The sequence below is a fragment of the Lutra lutra genome, chromosome 3 (assembly GCF_902655055.1).
Source record: "Lutra lutra chromosome 3, mLutLut1.2, whole genome shotgun sequence".
Lineage (NCBI taxonomy): Eukaryota > Metazoa > Chordata > Mammalia > Carnivora > Mustelidae > Lutra > Lutra lutra.
This window is the reverse complement of record NC_062280.1, coordinates 148,408,931-148,416,976: the sequence shown is the minus strand read 5'-3', so window position 1 is coordinate 148,416,976 and position 8,046 is coordinate 148,408,931.

Below are 8,046 nucleotides of genomic sequence, written 5' to 3'. Positions count from 1 at the left end.
AGCCTCTGCCTTCAGCTCAGGTCATGATCTCAGGGTCCTGGGATCGAGCCCCACATCGGGCTCTCTGCTCGGCAGGGAGCCTGCTTCCTCCTCTCTCTCTGCCTGCCTCTCTGCCTACTTGTGACCTGTCTCTGTCAAAGAAATGAATAAAATCTTAAAAAAAAAAAGAAAGAAAGAAAAGCCCTGGCTTAATTATCTATAAGATAATCACAGCCAAAGGACAAGTGGCCCAGTTCTCCAGAGAATCCAGGACCCACCAGCCCTCTGGATGGAAACTCAAATCCATAGGGATGCCTACACCACGAGCTTTCTTTGAGAACTATGGTGACGGTTACTTATTACACTAATTGGAAATAGCAGAAACTAGGTGACTAACCCATAATTTCTTCCTTCCTCTCCTCCTCTCCTCCTCCCCTTCCTATCTCCCTCCTCCTCCTTTTTCTCTCCTCTCTCTCTGCCTCTCTTTCTCTCAATACTTTTCCCCGCGTGTTTATAATGGGTTGGACACTATAACAGATGCTAGGGATATAAAATGAGAAAGACGGCTCCTGCCCTGAAGGCACTCACAGCCCCTGGGAGAAGAGGACACTTCCGACATGTGAGTACAGCGAAGGGAAGGACAGAGCACTCTAGGAGCACCCAAGAGACTTGCCCCAGTCAGAGAGAGGTCCCGATCCAACACAAGCAAAGGCCCCTGAAAGAGCTTCCAGTGTGAGCCAGGACAAGCCTGCACTGTGTGATCTGAGCACAGGGACCCGGGGCTATGGAAGACCTGGGAAGAAGGGGTGGGGGCAGGGGCATCCAGGAAGGTGCTGAGTGCCCTTGGCGGGCAACCTAAAGCAGCAGAACCTGAGCACCTCCCCATCTCTGCTGACTAGTTCCCCCAGAAAGCGCTGGGTGTCTGAGACAGAAGCCTGGCTCCTCCAGGAAGAGGAAGCAGGCTCTGAGAGACTACCGAGTGTACCTCCAGACAGCTTCTCTGTCACCTGAGAGGAGAATCTGCCGTTCCACCCCAGGAAATTCATTCTTGAAAATCTAGAAGTCTTGCATCCTTATGAAAGTGCCAAGTTTGGGGGAAGCCCTGCGCTCAGTTTCAGAGAAGATCCCCCCTGAAGAGGTGAGGAGCTGACAGCAGCACCTGTGGGACCCCAGGGAGGTCAAAGACACCTGGCAGGGTCCTTGGAGGAGAACAGGAAGAGGGGCAGAGTGGACAGACAGCAGAAATATACCCTTGGAAGCCAAACAAAGCCAAGATGGGGGAAAAAAAAAGACATTTTTTTCCTCCTATAATTTCAAGAGGAGTGAATGGTATTTGTAGTTTTCCCCTTATCTCCCTCTGAAGCAAATGCAGATGCACGAAAGCAAAAGCCTCCCTGCTTTGGAGCATTTCATTCTTTCATCTCACAGACTTGATGGAGCTCCCACTGGGCGCCAGGCTCTGAGCCAGGGGCTGGTGGCTGGGGCAGGAGCGGGGGTTGGGGGGTGTCTGGAGGGTTTCTTCCCATTCTCCCCACTCGTGGTGAGGTTGGAGCCTCACTGAGGCCAAGAATCCAAGGTGCCAGGGCTGTGGATGGCGGATGGGGTCCCTGCAGCCCACCTGCGAGTGCCCAGCAAGGAGATCCGGACGGCCACTGGATGCGACAGCACACAGCATCTTGTCCAAAGGCTTACCTAAAGCCCGGAGCCTGCAGGTTAGAAAAATAAACCCACAGATGAAATGAACATTATAGTAGCAACCTGCAGAGCCTCTTAATCTGTCACTTAAATCTAGGGCTTTTAGCTATAATTGAATACCCTACTGCGACTGTTATAAAGAAGAGGAGGAGGAGGCGTCGAAGTTGTGGTTTCAGAGGGCGGATGGAAATAAATTTCCCTTCAAAACGAGTCAATAACAATGCCTTTGTGTTAAAGGCCTAGAGTGCGGGCCCAGTCACTGTGGAGGAAAACAATACATCCAGGTGCTCAGCGGGCGGCTGAGTCACAGCCCAGCCTGCCATTATTGTGGGCGCGTCTGGGGGACCGCGGAGAGCGCCGGAGACGGAAGAAGTACCACCGCATTGCTACAGAGTTGGAAAGGAGCTGCCTGGTGGGTGACTATGTGCCTGTCATCTAAACTGCTCACTCTTAGTAAAGAAAAAAAGGGAGGGAGGGATGATCCACAGCTCCCTATGTGGCAGGGAAATGCAAATTGAAATAGGGAGAGGGATGACCCTGGTGGCTCAGTCGGTTGAGTGTCTACCTCTTGGTTTCTACTCAGGTCATGATCTCAAGGTCATGAGATCCAACTGGGGTTGGGCATTGTGCTTAGCATGGAATCTGCTTCAGATTCTCGCTCCCTCTCCCTCTGCTTCTCCCCTGATTCGCACTCTCTCTGGAACAAATAAATAAAATCATTTTTTTTTTTAAAGAAATAACGAGATACCGTTACGCACTGTTATGCCCCAATAATGGGTGCGTGATTAAAGGAGCGAGACTGATATAAAGCGAAGGTCAAGCAAAGCTTCATTTCACGCCAAGCATCAAGAATCTAACTGAATGTTCGGGACGCACCTCTTACAAGAGAGGGCGGACCCTTCTCTGTTTCACAGTCTAGCTTTTAAGGGCAAAGGCCATACGGTTGGGTCTGGCCATGCACAGGTGACCAATGAGATTTTAACACACACAGGAAACTGCACAGTGATGCTAGGTGACCAATTGAGTTACAATTTACCCTAGTAGACATTTGACCCAGCCTATTACACCTTGATTAGGATTGGGGCCAAAAAGGCTCCCAAAGGGCCGTGGGGGGGGCATACTCCTTGGTAGCTAGGGAGACAGTATGCAACCCCCCACTGATCAATATCTCCACCTGGCCTGACCCACCCTTGTATCTGGGCTTTGTTACAGGGAGCTGGTTTCCGGGACTTGTTTTTAAGTGAATCCCCTGGGGGAAGGGGAGGAGGGATAGTTTAAGGGTTAAACAACAAGGTTTTTGTTTAACCTCAATGAAAGCCTCTTGCTAAAATATAAAAATGTAAAATAGGTCCTTACTGCACCTATTACAATAGCCAAAATATGGGTCACTGAAATCCCCAAATGCTGGCAAAAATGTGGAGTAACAGGAACTCTCATTTGATGCTGGTGGGAATACAACAGGTTACAGCCTCTTTGGGAGACAGCCTGGCAGTTTCTTACAAACCTGAGCTTATTCCTACCATCCAGCAATTGTGCTCCTTGATATTTACCCAAAGGAGCTGTGGACTTCTGTCCACCCAGAAACCTGCACCCAGAGCTTTATATAAAGCAGTTTGGTTCATAATTGCCCAAACTTGGAAGCAACCAAGATGTCCCTTGATTGGTAGATGGATAAACTGTGGTACATCCCGACAGGGAAATTTTACTCAGTGCTGAATTGAGTGATCAAGAAGGGGAGGAATCTTAAGTGGGTATCACTAAGTGAAAGAACCCAATCTGAGAAGGCTACATAATAGGACATTCTGGAAAGGGCAAAACTATGGAGACTGTGAAAACGTCAGAGGCTGGTAGGAAGGGGAGGGATAAATAGGTGAAACACAGATTTTTAAGGCAGTGAAAACACTCTGCATGATAGTATAATGATGGGTACATGTCATCACACATCTGTCCAAACCCATAGAATGTATACCACCAACAGCAAACCCTCGTGGGAACTATGAACTTCAGGTGACCGTGATGTGTCAGTGTAAGTTCATCAGTTATAATAAATGTATCATCTGAGGGCATCTCCATGACTCAAATGGTTAAGTGTCTGCCTTTGGCTCAGGTCATGATCCTGGGGTCCTGGGACCAAGTCCCACATGGGGGGAGGGGTGTCACAGCTCAGGGGGGAGTCTGCTTCTTCTGCTCCCTCTGCTTCTCCCCCTGTTCATGATCTGTCTCTCTGTGTATCTCTCTGTCTCAAATGAATAAATGAAATCTTTTTAAAAAATAAAAATTAAAAAAAAATAGCATCTGTTGACAGATGTTGTTCCATGGGGAAGGTATACTGGGAGGGGGGCAGAGCCTATGTGGAAAATCTCTCCATCTTCCTCTCATTTTGCTGTGAACCTAGAACTGCTCTAAAAATTAAAAGTCTTTAAAAGAAAAAGAAGAGGGAAGAAAGGGTGGAAAGAGGAATTGGGGGAAGGGAGAAAAGGAGAGGAGGAAGGGAGGAAAGGAAAAGAAATCTTTAAATAGAAGATGGCGTCAAAAATCCCCTTTGCAGGGGCACCTGGGTGGCACAGTTGGTTGAGCAGCTGACTCTTGGTTTCAGCTCAAGGTTGTTATCTCAGGGTCATGAGATTGAGCCCTGCATTGGGCTCCAGGCTTGGTGGGGAGTCTGCTTGTCCCTCTCCCTCTATTCCTCCCCCATCCCATTGCTCATACTCATGCTCTCTCTTTCTCTCTGAAAAATAAATAAATCTTTTTTAAAAATTCCCTTTATAAAGCTTTTAGAAGATCACAGTATATGGGAATGATTTTGTGAAGATCAAGTCCTTTCTGGTCAATCATACCGAGCCTCCTTCAAGTTTGAGAGGGAGCGATGGTGCCTTGCCTTCTGGAATGAGAGAGGATCTTCAGAGCGTCCTGTCCCTGCAGAAAGGCAGTGTGATACAAACACAGGAGGCGGTTATGGTGCCCGTATTACTATTCTTACTGAACTGAATTGTCTTTGAGAGATTGTTCTAAGGGGGACATCAGCCTGAGAGGTGAATTGTTTCTTCAAATTTCTTCTTCAGAGAAGTCAGGCTTCCAGGATTTGAAGACACAGAGGGAGGGGTCTGGCAGCCACCTCAGCTGGCAGACTCCTTGCATCCTAATCCTCACAGAAAACCCACCTGAGCACTGGGCGTCTGACCCTGTGAGACCTTGGGTGGAACCAAATTTGCTGGAAGTCTCTTCGGAAAGCATCAAATGAATATTGTACTCTTCACATCAAAGCTTTTCCAAGGAGCACCAAGCAAGAGCCATTTTCATACTCATCCAGAGTCAGTTTTTTATGCGATCAGCACAGACTCTTAAACACCCACCTTCATGAATCATGGTCAGACCCAAGGCGAGAGGAGCCGTGGCTTCCCTCAGCCCTCCTTTGAATATGTGTCAGTTGCTGAAAACACTCCCTTCACCCATCATGTCCTAACTACAACTGCACGAGCTTATATCCAGTTCGAATCTAAATTCTCACCCACCAGAATACCCCAATGACCCCTTCGTTGTCAGACAACGAGGCGTTCTGGAGGAGTCAATGTGCTGTGTGATTTGAGGTTTTACCCCGGCTGGGTGTATTGCATACTTTCCTGCCGAAATAAAGAGAGCACATTTCACACTTGAAAGTTTACAATTCAGGCCATCATCCTGAAGGAGAAGTATATCGGAGGTCTGTAATTCACATGCTGTAGGTAATAAAAGGTTAAAAGTAGTGGTGATTTCTGCCTCTTGGCTGATGCCCTTAACGTAACTTGATTTCTGGGGCATTACCTGTTATTAAGTTATTTTCTGTGTGTCTGCCCCAGGTTATCAGGGTTCATGGAGAATTGTTAAAAAGACATGGCACAGGTAACACGCTTCATTTCAGAAATTAGAAACTGTGTCAGTTATTAGATCCCAGCATAATTCTGACCAAGGCGACCCGAATAAATGTTCTCTCTCTCTCCCTCCCTCTCTCTCTCTCTCTCTCTATATATATATATATATAAAATGTGTATCATATATACATGACATCATATATATATTACATATATATTTATATAATATATGGCCATGAGATCAAAAGATGTTGTATCAGTTAAGATTCTTCGGTGTAAGCAAGAGGAACCACCCTTGAGCTACTCAAGCCAGGAAAGGAATATACTGGAAGAATTCTAAGTAGGGCCCAGTGGTGAAGTTGTTGCTGAGCACCCAGGCCCTGGACAGGCCTGAATGAGTGCTGCCACGAGTGCGAGGATTCTAGTGTTCCAAGATCCCACGGCAGTCACTTCTGGTGCTGGTGTGTCTCCATTCAAGAGTCAATTCATAGGAAAGAGATGACCTCTTTGGCTCATCTGGGGTCATGCGTCTACCCCTGAAGCCATGCAGATACAACCCTGTGACAAACAGCCTCATAGAAACCACAGAGAATGAAGAAGGGGCATTTTCCCCCAAAGAAAGGAATGTTGGGTAGATAAAAACAGAGGTCCACCAGAGATAGCTCCACTAACCCGACCTACACAGGGGCATATTCTCTAACCATAGGTTGTTCCTGGTTTTATATAAATGTGGTTTCCTGTCCCAAGAATTTGCCTGCTCTCCTCTGAGAGGCCATGGTAGGCAAAACACACCTCCTCCCTAGGGAACCTCCATGCCCTAACCCCCAGACTCTATGAATGGAGGCCTTTGCGGATGTGATTAAAGTTATGGTCTGTAAATACAGAGATTAGCCTGGCTTATCCAGGCAAGCTAACGGAATCATGTGAGTCAGAGGGGCACCTCGGAAGAGTCAGACACATTCTAAGCACCAGAAGGACTCATTCCCTGTCACTAGAGGGGAGTCACATGGAAAACACAAGGAGGAGTTCAAACAGCTTCTAGCAGGATCTCTAGCAAAGATAAGCCTCTGGCTGACAGCCAGCAAGGGCAAAGGACCCCAGTCCTGCTATTGTAGGGGACTTAATTCAGCCAACAACCTGAATGAGCCTATAAGTGGGTTCATATCCAGAGCTTCCCGAAAGGAACTCAGACTTGCCAACTCCTTGTGTCAGCTTATGAGACTCGCAGCAGAGGACCCAGTTGAAGTACTCTGTCCCCAGAATTCTGACATACAGAACTGAGTAATAATAAATTTGTGTTGTTTTTCGCCACTAAATTTGTGGTAATTTATTACAGCCACCATACAAAACCAATACAGAGGCCACATAGATGTCTCACCTACTGCAAATTAATACCAGCATCCTGTGATTTTCTTGGTGATTATCTGGGTGGATGAGCTGCCTGGGCTTAGCAACCTGACCATAAATTCTTCCTTTCCATCTTCAGCAATAACAACAAGGCAAAACTAAAAAAATATTCATTGAACAACTACTATGTGATAGGTACATTAAAGCCATTACAGTATATAATCCTCAGCACCCCCCCCAAGAAAAAAAATCCCCAAAAACCCATTATACAAATTAATTTTTTAAAGATTCTAATTTATTTATTTATTTATTTGAGAGAGAGAGAGAGAGAGCACAAGCGGGGTGAGGGGCAGAGGGAGAACCAGACTTCTGCTGAGCAGGGAGCTCGACATGGGGTTGGATCCCAGGACCCTGGGATCATGACCTGAGCTGAAGGCTTAACCAACTGAGCCACCCAAGTGCCCCTTTTTAATTTTTTCATTTTATTTTATTTATTTATTTATTTGAGAGAAAGAGAGTGAGGGAAAGAGCTATTTTACAAATTAAAAAGCCCTCCATATCATGGCATCCTAGAATAATGCCTACTTCCCCAGACATTTATAAGGATTGAATAAGATACAAGGATGACAGACAACTCACCCAAATTCACAGGAGTAGAAGGGATGGAGCTGGGATTAAAACCCCAGTCCAGGGATGCCTGGGTGGCTCAGTCAGTTAAGCTGCTGTCTTCGGCTCAGGTCATGATCCCAGGGTCCTGGGATTGAGCCCCACATCGGGCTCCTTGCTTGGCAGGAAGCCTGCTTCTCTCTCCCCATCTTCCTGACACTCTGCCTGCTGTGTCTTCTTCTCTCTCTCCCTCTCTCTGACAAATAAATAAATAAATAAAATCTTAAAAAACAAAACCAAAAACCAGTCTGTCTGACCCAACACAAGCTCTATCAGCAGCACCATGAAGAAACCACCCAAAACAATGGTACCAACCTGACAGCCAGGATTGCTTCATGGCCTCAAGATCCTCCAGTGTCTGGGACATATGGGTCAGTGGGACCAAAGCTGGACCCAGAGTTATTGGCCAGGTCTCCTTCTCTCTCCACAAGATGGGTGTGGGGGTTGGAGAACACACTGACAGCTGCAGCCAGATCTCAGTTCTCCTTGGTTTTCAGTTCTCACAGGGCTC